Source organism: Mustela erminea, chromosome 2 (assembly GCF_009829155.1).
Source record: "Mustela erminea isolate mMusErm1 chromosome 2, mMusErm1.Pri, whole genome shotgun sequence".
Lineage (NCBI taxonomy): Eukaryota > Metazoa > Chordata > Mammalia > Carnivora > Mustelidae > Mustela > Mustela erminea.
In genome coordinates, this window is record NC_045615.1 from 43862254 (window position 1) to 43876503 (window position 14250).

The following is a 14250-nucleotide window of genomic DNA, read 5'->3' on the forward strand; positions in this document are numbered from 1 at the left end:
TGCTCAGCAGGGAACCTGCTTCCTCCTCTCTCTCCCTGCCTGCCTCTCTGCCTACTTGTGATCTCAAGCTGTCAAATAAATAAATAAAATCTTTAAAAAAAAAAAAAGTAGCTTCAGGTTCATAACAAAATTGAGAGGGAGGTACAGAGATTTCGTATATGTCCTCTGCCCACACAAATGCATAGTCTCCTTTGTTATCAAAAGTAGTGTATTTGTTATGACTGATGAGCCTTCACATTCTAACCTGGTAGTATACATTCTATGCATTTAGACAACTGCATAATGACATGTATCGGTTATTATGGAGTATTATGCAGAATGTTTTTAATGTCCTAAAAATCCCCACCATGCTCTGTCTACTCATCCTTCCCTCCATCCCCACTTCTAGAAACCACTCATCTTTCTACTGTCTCCACAGTTTTGTTTTTTTCTGCAATGACGTAACTGCAACCATCCAGTATACAGCCTTTTCAGATTGAATTCTTTCACTTAATAATAGGCACTGAAGTTCCCTCCATGTCTTTTCATGGCTCGATAGCTCATTTTTTTGACACTGAATGATATTCCATTGTCTGGCTATACCATAGTTCATTTATACTTTCACCTACTAAAAGACATTTTGTTTGCTTCCACGTTTTGGCAATAATGAATAAAGCTGCTATAAACATCATGTGCAGGTTTTTGTGTGAACATAAGCTTTCAACTTCTTTGGACAAATACCAAAAGGTGTAATTGCTGGATCTTATGGTAAGAGTATGTTTAATTTTGTAAGAAACTGTCAAACTGTCTTCCAAAGTGGCTGTACCATTTTGCATTCCTACCAACAATGAATTAAGAGTTTCTAATATGGGACACCTGGTGGCTCAGTTGGTTAAGCATCTGCCTTCGGCTCAGGCCATGATCCCAAGGTCCTGGGATGGAGTCCCACATGGGGCTCCTTGTTCAGTTCAGCGGGGAACCTGCTTCTCCCTCTGGCTGCTACTCCCCTGCTTGTGCTCTCTATTTCTCTCTCTGAAAAATAAATAAAATCTTCAAAAAGAAGAAGAAGAAGACGACGAAGAAGAGTTTCTATTGCTACACATCTTTATTAGCATTTGGTGTTGTCAGTATCCTGGATTTTGGCCATTATCATAGATGTGTAATTGTATGTCATTGTTGTTTAAATTTCAATTTCACTGATGACATATGATGTGAGCATCTTTTCATATGCTTATTTAACATCTGTACATCTTCTTTAGTGAGTGTCTGTTAAGGATTTTGCCCCATTTTTTAGTCAAGTTGTTTGTTTTCTTATTGAGTTTTAAGAATTCTTTGTATATTTTTGATAATGGTCTTTTATCAGATGGATTCATTGCAAGTATTTTCTCTTAATCTATGACTTATCTTCTCATTCTCCTGACATTGTCTTTCACAGAGCAGAAATTTTTTATTTTATGGAGCCCAGCTTATCAATTATTTCTTACACAGATCATGCCTTTGGTGTTGCATCTAAAAAGTCATCATCATACCCAAAGACATCTAGGTTTTTTCTAATGCTATCTTCTAGAAGTTTTGTAGTTTTGCATTTTACATTTAGGCCTGTGATCCATTCTGAGTTAATTTTTGTGAAGGGTGTAAGCTCGGTGTCTGGATTCTTTTTTTTTTTTTTTTCCCCATGTGGGTGTCCAGTTGTTCTAGCACCATTTGTTGAAAAAAGACTGTCTTTGCTCCATTGTACAGCCTTTGCTCCTTTGTCAAAGATGTTGACTCTGTTTATGTGGGTCTATTTCCAAGCTCTGTATTTTGTTGTGGTAGTCTATTTGTCTATTCTTTTTTTTTTTTTTTTTGTCTATTCTTTTATCAATACCATACTGTCTTGATTACTGTAGCTTTCTGGTAAGTTGGTTTTCTTGTTGTTGTAGTTTCTTTTTGTTTTGTTTTTGTTTAGTGGCAGAAAGATAGACTTTATTAAGTCCTTTAGCCTCATTTTCTTTCTCCTGCACAGTCTTGGTTTCCCAGGGACCCCTGTTCTGGCAGGGAGCAATAAGACCCACTTTGTGGCCAACAGGAGCATCTCTGTGGATAGTAAAGGGTTTACCAATGTGCTGATGGTTGCCCCCTCTGAAAGGATGCTCCTTCAGGTTTCATAGCCATGGCCCACATGTGTGGCCAGCAATTCCTCTCAGCTAGCTTTCAGAATGGTCTTGTCAGTGCCACCACTTCCAGGCACCACACCAACCATAGCTTCTCGTGGCTGAAGAGAAAACCTCCTTTGAACCAAAAGGGCAGCTTCACGTGGGTCTTCTTGGTCTTAGGGTTGTGAGAAATGACAGCAGTATTTCTTCCAGAGGCTCAGGCCAACTTGCTCCAGTCACCAGTCTTCTCCTCCAGAAACATATAATGATGCCCTCAGGCATATTTGCCCACCAGGAGTACATTGCCTGTGTTGAGCTGGTTCATCTTGCCACAGTAAATGAACTGGCTGGTATGGATGACCTTGGCGACCATGAACAGCCCCCTCCACTTCTTAAACCAGTATGAATCTCAGAAAACTACCTCGGTGAGTGGCACACCCCAGCCTGGATCATGAATGATGTTCTTCATGATGCCCTTGATGTAGCTTGACGACTCTGCAAAGTCCACAGTGCACAGACAGGTAGAGCTTCCTGTGGGTGTAGAACACTGAGCTGCTACCTTTTCTCTACCCCCAGAATTCTGTGGCTCATGGTGGTAGCCTACTGACAAGCACAGTTGGAAGAGCTCTAGTAAGTTTTGAAGTTAGGTAGTGTCAGTCCTTTGACTTTCTTCTTCTCCTTCATTATTGTGTTGGATGTCTGGGTTTTTTGCTTCTCCATATAAATGTTAGAATCAGTCTGTCAATATCCACAAAATAACTTGCTGGGAACCTGAATGGAGTTGCAGAGAATCTATAGATCAAGTTGGGTTAAACTGATACCATCACAATATTGATCTTGCTGTCCATGAACATGAAAATGTATCTTCATTTATTTAGTTCTCTGATTTTGTTCATCAGAGTTCTGTAATTTTCCAAATATAAGTCTTGTACATAGTTTGTTAGATTGATACTGATGTATTTCATTCTTTGAGGGCTAAAGTAAATGGCATTATACTTTTAATTTCAAATTCCGTTTTTTCATTGCTAGTGTATGGGAAGCAATTCACTTTTGCATATTAACCTTGTACTGTGTAACCTTGCTATATAGCCACTTGCTATAACCACTTATTCCAGGGGTTTTTGTCAATTCTTTCAAATTTTCTAAACAGATGATCATGTGATTTATGAAGACAGAATTATTTCTTCCTACTGAATCAGAGTATCTTTTATTTCCTTTTTTTGTCTTATTGAATTAGCTATAAGTTCCAGCGGTGGTGGGGGGTTCCTGGCTATCTCAGTGGGTTAAACATCCACCTTCAGCTCAGGTCACCATCTCATTGTCCTGGCATCAATCCCAGAGTCCCTCTGGCTTCCTGCTCAGCAGGGAGACTGCTTCTCCCTCTGCCCCTCCCTCCTGTTTGTGCACTCTCTCTCTTTCTAAAATAAATAAATACAATCTTTTTTAAAAATAGAAAAGAAAAGGAGTGGAGGAGGAAACATCCTTTTTTTATACCTGATCTTAGTGGGAAAACTTCTAGTTTCTCATTGCTAAGTATGTTGTGAGCTGTAGATTTGTTGTAAATATTCTTTATCAAGTTGAGGAAGTTCCTTTCTCTTCCCAGGTTTCTGAGAGTTTTTATCATGAATGAGTATTGTATTTTGTCAGATGCTTTTTCTGTATCCATTGATGTGATAATACAGTTTTTCTTTTTTAGCCTCCTGATGTGATAGATTACATTAATTGGTTTTGAATGTTGAATCAGCCTTGTATACCTGCGATTGATCCGACTTGGTTATGCTGTATATCTACAGTCTTCTTTATATTTGTTTCACTACATATAATGTGATCTAGCTCTCTAGTTTCTCTTTAAGTTTGCCTTTTGACACTGGTTTTCAACATTTTATTTTATTTTGTTTTACTAAGATTTTATTTATTTGTCAGAGAAAGAACAAGCACAAGCAGGGGCAACGACAGGCCAAGAGGGAAGCAGGCTTCCTACTGAGCAAGGAGCCTGATGTGGGACTCAGTCCCAGGACCCTAAGATCATGACCTGAGCTGAAGGCAGATGCCTAACCAACTGAGCCACTGAGGCATCCCATATTTTATTTTATTTTATTTTAGAGAGAAAGAAAGAGAAAGCACAAGCAAGAGGGGCAGAGAGAATCTCAAGCAGACTGTGCTGAGCATGGAGCCTGATGCGGGTCTCCATCTCACAACCCTGAGATCACTACCTGAGTCAAGACCAAGAGTCAGAAAATCAACCAACTATGCCACCTAGGTGCCCTGGTTTTCAGCATTTTAATTATAATATGCCTTGATATTTTCTTAATGTTTATTTTACTTACCATTTGTTAACTGTTATATCTGTGGGTCTGTACATTTCTTCAAATTTGGAAAATTCTTTATCATTATTTCTCCAAATTTTTCTTCTGTCTCATTCTCTTCTTGGACTCCAATTACATGCATGTTAGATTTCTTTTCTGGGGGAGGGAAGAAGGAGGGTTTTTTTAAATATTTTATTTATTTGACAGAGAGAGAGTACAAGTAGGCAGAGAGGCAGTCAGAAGGAGAAGTAGTCTCTGCACTGAGCAGGGATACCAATGTGGGGCTCTATCCCAGGACCCCGAGATCATGACCCAAGTGGAAGGTACCTGCTCAACTGGCTGAGCCACCCAGGCACTCTGCATGTTAGATTTCTCAATATTGTTCCATAGCTCATTGTAACTCTATTTAGTATTTTTTCCATATTTTCTTCTCTCCGTTTTTCAACTTGAATATTTTATATTTCCAAGTTCTCAAGGTCACTAATTTTTCATATGCAGCACAGCACCTAAGATCCTATTAAACCTATCCTGCAGATTTTTTATTTCAAATCTACAGTTGACCATTGAACAATGCAGGGGTTGAGGAGTACCAATCTCCTACACATTTGAAAATCTATATGTAACTTTTAACTTCCAAAAAACTTAACTGTAATAGCCCACTGTTAACCAGAAGCCTTACCAATAACATAGTCGAATAACATGTTTTGTATCTCATATGTATTGTATACTGTATTCTTACAATAAAGTGGCTAGAGAAAAGAAAATGTTATTAAGAAAATCATGAGGAGGGGTGCCTGGGTGGCTCAGTGGGTTAAGCCTCTGCCTTTGGCTCAGGTCATGATCTCAGGGTCCTGGGATCGAGCCCACATTGGGCTCTCTGCTCAGCAGGGACCCCGCTTCCCCCTCTCTCTCTGCCTGCCTCTCTGTCTACTAGTGATCTCTCTCTCTCTGTCAAATAAATAAATAAAATCTTAAAAAAAAAAAGAAAAGAAAGAAAGAAAATCAAACAGAAGAGAAAGCACATTTTCACTCTATTGAATTTATTGAAAAAAAATCCACATAGACACAGAACCACACAGTTCAAAACCTTGTTTTTCAAGGGCTGACACATTTTTAATGTACAAAATTTCCATTTTCTTTTGTTATATCTTCCATTTCTGACCTCACTGTGTTCATGTCTTTTATTATATTCTTTTTTTTTTTTAAAGAAGTTTGTTTATTTATTCAAGAGACAGAGTGTGAGAGTGGAGAGCTCAGAGGGAGAGCAGACTCACTGCCAAGCAGGGAGCCCGATGTGGGACTTGATCCTGGGACTCCAGGATCATGACCTGAGCTGAAGGCAGTCACTTAACCAACTGAGCCACCCAGGCGTCCTGATGTCTTTTATTATATTCTTTAAAAATATTTATTCTATGTTAAGGTCCTTGTCTACTAGTTCTATTATCTCTATAATTTCTGGCTCTGCTTCTGTTGATTGATCCTCTAGTCATGGTTATGGTCACACATGTTTTTTCACATATCTACTAATTTTGATGCTGAACATTGTGAATATTATACTGTTAAGTGGTGGGTGATTTTGGTTTTGAAATTTGTCTTAATAATCAGAAATAATAATAATAATAATCTTAAGATTTTTTGTTTCAATTTTGTTAAGGCAGGTTTAGGAACTTTACTCTCAGACTAATTTAGCCTTGTTATTGAGGCATGACCCCTCTGAGGTTTCTACTAATTGCCCCAAGTATTCAATGAGATCTCTTTAATCTGGCTAGGTGGAATTTGGTCATTTCTTTGCCTTGTGTCAGCTATTGAAGTTTCTAATTTTATAGCCTTCTTATGACACATGTTCTTTTTCTAGCTTCATAAACAAATGCACTGATGGGTGTTCATTCAAAGACTTTAGGGACCTCCTATGCAGGTTCATGAAGCTCTGTTGCTCTCCATAGCTTTTTTTTTCTCTGTTTTCAAATCCAAGCTGCTTCAGCCCCCCAGTCTCTATCTCCTCAAATCAGTAAGTTATCATGTGCTGGGCTAGAGTCCCTTCTCCCTATGCCACTGTTTGAAAACTGTCTCTAGAGACAGAGAATTCATTGGGGTTATATTTTTCTAAGGGATCACCATCCTGGATTGCCTGCTGTCTCAATTTTGTAATTTTTTAATTGTTCATGGTGGTAGGGCAAGTTCCATACCATGGGAAGTCCTGTCATGACCAGAGCACATGTATAAAAGTTTTTGCTCTATTTAATCTGAATAACTAGGTCCTTTCATTGACTGGTATATCTTTTCCAAAATGTTTAGTATTCTTAATATTTAATATTTAATATTCTTATACATCTTTAGATAAATATGTGCATAAAGGAAAGAAGCATTAAAAAACAAAGATCTGTATAAGCTCATGGACTTAATATGGTTTTCCTATCACAGTCATGAATGCAAAAAGCAGGTCATGGCAATTTTTGTAACAGTATCCTCTCTTGACTGCAAAGGAAAGTTCTTGGCTCTCCTTACCTGGAGATTCAAAAACTCTGAACTCTCATCACCTTTCTTGGTTACCGGTTAGCTTTCTGTGTCCATTTTATTGATAACAGAGACTGAAGGAACTAAAATTGATGTTTAAATGTATATACACATAAAGAGATGAAAATTTCAGAATTACTTAATATGGATTTAAGCCTTTTATTATTTGCTTCCACCTGGGTCAAACAGGTAACCTAGAAGGTTGAAGGGACAAGGTACAGACTGAGGCAAACTGTGTAACACATGGCCCATCTGAAGAGTTCTGACAGACTACTGACATGTGGGATACAAAGCAAATGTTTTCAGCTCTTCTAATTGTTCAAGAGAAGATACAAATCTCAGAAATGTAAATATTTTGTATGAAATCCTCCAACATATGAATTTCAGAAATTAATTCAAAATTTTAAAATATTCTAAACCTACTGGCCACCACTACACTCTACTGCTCCTTTTCCACTCCTAAAATCAAACATCCCAGACAACATCAACAGTTAGGAGCAAAATCAATGCATTATAAAGAAGGTTCAATAGAGGCTGAGACCACCATGTAAATGATCCCAAGATATCTAAAATAAGAAGCTAATACATTTTGTGGGGAAGGAATGTTCATCAGAGTTATCTTGGCATTAAGTGCCTGGAAATCTTTTCAAATATTCCCAAGAAAATTGGTATTAAAATTGAGTCACTCTGAGATTAATGGGGAAGGATAAAAAACTTAGAAGATGGGGTGCCTGGGTGGCTCAGTGGGTTAAAGCCTCTGCCTTCAGCTCGGGTCATGATCCCAGGGTCCTGGGATTGAGCCCCATATCAGGCTCTCTGCTCAGCAAGGAGCCTGCTTCTCCCTTTCTCTCTCTCTCTGCCTGCCTCTTTGCCTGCTTGTGATCTCAGTCTGTCAAATAAATAAATAAAATCTTAAAAAAAAAAAAAAAACTTACAAGAGAAAAGGAAAAATTGGGTGGAGGTTAAGTGAATATGTCTTTAGTGGAATAGTTAAAAAATGTTAATAGAGGTAAGCTCCTACAAGATGAAATATCCAAGTTGTTGAGGCACTGTGCATTATAAAATAGTAAAATAAATAACTATAGAAAGTGTAGAAACTTTAGAGAGATATCATCAGTGCATGAATCAAAAGTGTGAAAGTGGAAGATAAACTTCTCCGTGGTGAGACATTTGCTATCATCACTTCACATGTTTAGGTGTAGAAACTAAAATAAGCAACAGGCTGCTTATTTTCATTAAATACTCTGTTTGCAGTTAGAGTAAACCTGATCTAGAAGAGTAGCAGCAGTTTTATGCATGGAAGACAAGCTTTCAATGACCAGGTAACCAGAGGACATAATCACATTTTTTGTCTCCTTTAAATAGAAAAGTGATTATTTACCAAAATGTTAATATAACGATACTGAAGAATATTTTGAAAGCTACATATAATACCCAAAATTTGGATAGATTAAATATATAAATACAATTTAGCACTTACACATTAATTCTTAACTGCGGTCAACTACCTGGCTTTATGCATGAATTGAGGAGACCATTCCTTTCTAATTTCAGGTCATTATCTGGGAATCAGGGCCTTTTCAGGGCCAAGTCCGTATGCTCTAAAACTTCAATCTACTTTGATAACAAATGTTTGTGACTTTTTCTTTGACACTCATTGGTTTTTCCTTTCCAAAAGAAAAAAAAAAGTTATTTACACTTGACTTTTTTAAAGATTTATTTATTTGAGAGAAAAGAGTGAGTGTGTGAGTGGGAGGAAGAGAAGGGGGCAAAGGGAGAGGGAGACAGAGAATCTCAAGTAGACTTCCCAATGGCTTAGAGCCCAGTGTGGGGCTCAATCTTATAATCCTGAGATCATGGCCTGGGCGGAAATCAAGAGTCAGACACTTAAGTGAGCCACCCAGGCTCCTCATACACTTGACTTTTAAAGATAGTTAAAATGGTGGTCCTTTGACTCTTAGTTCTCCTACTTTATAAGGAAAAGAGACAAAAATTTTAAAAATCAAAGCAGTATAATGTAAGTTCCTATTTTTAACCCAATTGCCTCTCCTTTCATTTGGTGGATTTAAGTTTCCTTACCCAATTTTCACTGCTCAAGAAACTGGCCCACCTATGCCCTGTCACTTGCCTTTTCTAAGCCTGTTTCATCTATTAAAGGAGGAATTTGAATTGAATTATCTCTGAGATTCTATCATTCAGTCAAATTCTATAAAATTGCAACCTAAGGCAAAATTTGATTTGGCTTTCCAAAGATATCAGTTTACACTGGAAATTGTTCACTAAAAGGGCTGTACCTCTTCTAGAAAAAAAGCACTTTCAGGGCACATGGGTGGCTCAGTGGGTTAAGGCCTTTGCCTTGTGCTCAGGTCATGATCCCAGGTTCCTGGGATCGAGCCCCACATCAGGCTCTCTGCTTGGCGGGGAGCCTGCTTCCTCCTCTCTCTCTGCCTGCCTCTCTGCCTGCTTGTGATCTCTGTCAGATGAATAAATAAAATCTTTAAAAAAAAAAAAAAAGAAAAGAAAAAAAGCACTTTCAAATAGCATTTATATAAATTTAATGTAGTTTTTAAACAGACATAAAATAATAGGATCACAATACAATGTTAAAAAAATTTCCAGGCACCTGGGTGGCTCAGTTGGTTAAGCAACTGCCTTCGGCTCAGGTCATGATCCCAGAGTCCCGGAATCGAGTCTCACATCAGGTTCCCAGCTCCAAGGGGAGTCTGCTTCTCCCTCTAACCTTTTCCCCTCCCATGCTCTCTCACTGTCTCTCTCTCAAATAAATAAATAAAATCTTAAAAAAAAAAGAAAGAAAGAAAACTTCAAAATATATATAAAAGATACTGGGCAAAGTGGACTATCCAGTTCATGGACCTTCAAATCACTGTGAGCCTTTCCAGGACTCTGCTGCAGTCAAGAGTACAAAAATATTAAACATCAACCCAAGAGTCAGGGTAAATAAAATTAAGAAGCAGTAGCTTACTTGCATACAAAATTATAAGCTATGGGCAAAATTCTGGTCTCCATAGCACAGAAAAGCAAGCCTTGGGGCAAGACTATTTCAATAATAATGAATGGGATGGCTCAGGCCATACTTTCCAAGGTTAAACTTTTTTAAAGTAAGACTGTTTAGTTTTAGTGACAAAGGGTGAAGGGGATACAATCAAAGTTATTATCGTTTTAAATGAAATGGACAGCTTAACATGAACTCATTAATCAAACCCTAGAACACCAGAGTACCAACTGAAATTGGAAAGAGGTTTTTATAGAGCAAAGAAAGGAAGATAGCTAACATGGAAGTTCTTATTTTCAAGAAATGAGACAGGCTGGGGGAAATGCATGTGTGCGTGTATGTGTAATTTCAGTGCAATTTGAAATAAGTTAAGATTTAATTTAGTGAAGATGTACGTGTTATTGTGTCCAGAACAATACTAGGTATGACAGAAATGTTTAAAACATGGACCTTCTCTTCGAGATTTATAATCTGTCTGAAAGAAGTGTACATTCATGGATTAATAATTCAGAGTAGGCAGCTAAGAGAACAGAGTTACGCTGGGGTATAAATCTAACCTCCTAAACTTTTTTGATGGCACAGTTAGAGACGAAAATCTGAGAAGCAGATAATGCTTGACCCTATCATACTGTTTTATGTCACACATTCTTAATGAAAACTATAAAAAACACAATCTATAATTTTCTGTTCACCTATGCCTCTGCATTTCATGAGTTGAAAAAATAACCCACAAGAAAATAGGAAAGGTTAGCCAAAACACAAAAGGTCATAAAAACTGAGGATATAAATAGGCCCTAATGTGATACGCAGTAGAGCGAAAGTGTCAGTTTTCCTGACTGGGCCAGAAGAGAACATGGCCCTGTTTGGCCATCTTTGGCCATGTTGGCCTGGAGGGTATGGCCAGGCTGGCCTGGGCAATGTTGGCTTGGGAAGGCAGTTAGCTTAGTGATGAAGAATATGGATCATGGAGTCAGCTCCCCAGGGTTCGGATCTTAGCTTCAGCGTGGAAAAGTTGTTAAGCCTTCATGATTCCCAATTTCCTCTTCTGTAAAATGAGGGTATATATTGGGTCAATCTTATGGAGTGGCTGTGAAGATGAAATCAGGTAACCCATGTAAAGAACTCAACACCATATGGGCACGTGGCAAACACCCCTTAAAACAGTAGCTGTTACTAACAACAGATCTATGTACTATAAAGAGCAAAGAGTCCCAGCTGTTGCATTAACAGCTAGTTGAGTTTGTGGAGTCCTTTCATCTCTAAGACAAGAGCATGGCTTCACATACTTGTAAAAAGACAATAATAACAATATTTGCCTCAACCAGTGAAAATTTCAGTAGGAAGCAGAATAAGAATACGTTCGAAAAAATGCCTTGTAATATAGAAAGTGGCAAACACATGTGGGTTCTTGCTAGAATGATTCCTTCAACCCTTCTAAAGAGGTCTGCTGTCTGTATTTTGTCTGCTTTTGTTCACAGATGTATCCCAGCACTTAGGACAGTGATGGGCACATAGCAGTGGTCATTAAAAATGATTGAGGGCACCTGGGTGGCTCAGTTGGTTAGGCAACTGCCTTCAGCTCAGGTCATAATCCTGGAGTCCTGGGATCGAGTCCCACATCGGGCTCCCTGCTTGGCAGGGAATCTGCTTCTCCCGCTGACCTCTCTCCTCTCATGCTCTCTCTCTCTCGCAAATAAATAAATAAAATCTTTTTAAAAAATGATTGAATGAATAAATGAAGATCAAGTTTCTATAACCCTGAAGGTCATTTTCTTTGGTCTTTTATGTCTCTGAAATCAGTACAAATGAGGATCTGAAGCCCTGAGGGCAGTCACATAGACTGCATTCGTTTTCAGCAGCTGTGTAACGAATTATCACAAACAACAACCACTGGTGTGCTCATGGTTCTGTAAGACAGAAGTCTGGCCCCATGTAGCTGGGTCCTCTGCTCAGGGGCTCATGGGATTGACATCAAACTATCAGACAGGCTGTATTTTTCTCTGGACGCTCCACAAGGGAAGTCTTCCAAGCCCATTAGGACTGTGACAGATTTCAGTTCTTTATGACGGCAGAACTGAGTTTCGCATGTCCTCGCTGGTCTTCATGACTTCTGCTCATCGGCTAAAGAAAAACTCTACCTTTAAAGGAAAACCCAGATCATCTCACTTTTGCTGCAGGTTGTAACCTACACAAGGAACTGAGAGCTGATCATAATCAGAGATTCCACCCACACTTAAAGGGAAGGGGTTTACGAAAAGGCCAGGATCATCATAGATTTTTCTTAGAATTCTGTCTACCACATACACTATATTGTATGAACAGATAGACTGTCGTAAATACACTGGTGGATGCTTTAAAAGCAGGTGAAAGAACATATGTCTAGGGAGATCCTTTATGTTTCTAATTTACGTGTTTAAATATGCAAGAAGAGGGTCTGACAGGCCACACACTAAACAGTTCACAGTGGTTATCCCTGGGGAGTGAAAATAAGTTTCTCACAATAAACGTACAGTATCCTTACAATTAAAAATAATGAAAAGAGGAGATAAAAACTGACCCTTTCCCTTTACACTTCAATGTAAATTCCAAACACTTGTTTCACGGCTGTTTTCACTCAGCTCACCAATAATGCCGCCGATCAAGTAAAATAATTTCTTCTCCTTTACAGCATCTCTCTCGCAGAGTTTTACAGACATTTCCTTACGAATCATCTCTAATCTTGCTGCACAATTCCCTAGATTCTCCACTTAAGGTTCAGAAGGCTCTGCCTTCATGGTCCCAAAGGCAACAAGAGCTTCTCAGTTCTGCAAACCCCACTCGCCCACACTATGGACTCAACACCACCACTTTTATCAAGTAAGTCAGGTCTCATCTATGTTTTTTTGCCCAAGGAAGGAAAATAAAACCTCAGGAAACCCGCCAGTTTAAAGAAAACCATCGTGCTGTAGCCGAGCATAACTGCACAAACCATGTTTGCAACAGTAGATTGGATTAGCTGTATATTGTACAATAAATGAGTTAGAAATCCAAGCAGTAGGTGCGCTGATATTTTGTTGTAAAATTCATGTGTCAAGAAGTATTTGACAAGCAGTATCTCCATACTTAAATTGAGCAATGGATTGAAGCCTGAAAAAAAAGCAAAGGGAATGCATTCTGCAGTTGTCTCACAAATCGTGTTACCCACTGATAGTTTTTTCCTATGGAAAAAGCAATCCCTCCAATATAGAGAGACTGCAGACCAAGAAAACAGGCTTTAATTAAATCAGTTATGTTGCATTATATCACGTGAACAATGTGCGTCCACAGCAATCTTTCTGTGGAAAAATTAAAGCATATTTATAATTCAAATGTGTATAAACATGGTTGGGCTATCTCATACACTGTCTGTCGTCTCTTCAAAAAAAAAACTCATAAATTCTAAATATAACGGATTCTTGCCCGGGGTGAGAGATACCAAAGAGATTTTATAACATATTTAAACTTCATTGGATTTCTACACAGCCTTTACAAATAAGCTAGAAAAAGTCCAGAAACTGGGGTTTTTTTGTCAGTACCAGCCCCTACCCTGATAATCTACTCTTACAGCGTTGTTTGTTTGTTTTATGAGAGAGACAGAGAACACAAACAGGGGGAAGAGGGAGAGGAAGAGGGAGAAGCAGGCTCCCCATGGAGCAGGGATCCAGATGTAGGGTTCAATCCCAGGACCCTGCGGCGTGACCTGAGCCCAAGGCAGCCGCTTACCTGACTGAGACACCCAGGCACCCCTACTCTTGTAGTCTGAATAATACATTTCTCACTGTGCCTTGGTATCTCCCATCTTTACCCACACAAAGCCTCGATGGCTTGGCATTTTTTGAAAGTGCCACAACAACAGAACATATAAATCAAAAACAATGTAAGTGTTAGCAAAGAAGAGCTGGTCACCTTGAGTAACTTTCCCTAGCTGCCTTATAAGGCTAGGAGTAAGATCTATTTTTCAATACGTTAGCAGTGTGTGATTGTTGTTACTATGAGAGGTTTTTCACTTAAAAATGCATGATTCAGCTTCAGAAAAATCTTCTTATCCAAATCTTTCAAAGAGCTGATCAAACATATTCTATACATTATATGTGGAAGTACTTTGAAAGGCCAAAAGCGCTACATAAATTTTTTAAGTTATCAATATTCCAAGTGTTTAACTTCTGAAATATGTTGGATGCTGAGTTAAATTGGGTTTTTGAGTTTTCTAGTTAACTAATAGGTGGGATCCTGTGTTCTGTCTAGTACTTGAACATGTTCACAAATACATCCCTCGATGCTTAAT

The 14250-nt window shown here is 38.5% G+C and overlaps 1 pseudogene; it reads right to left on the minus strand.

Annotated features, from left to right (window-relative positions):
* Positions 1-1859: 1859 nt before the first annotated feature.
* Positions 1860-12658, minus strand: LOC116582098 (annotated as a pseudogene).
* Between the last annotated feature and the right edge of the window lie 1592 nt (positions 12659-14250).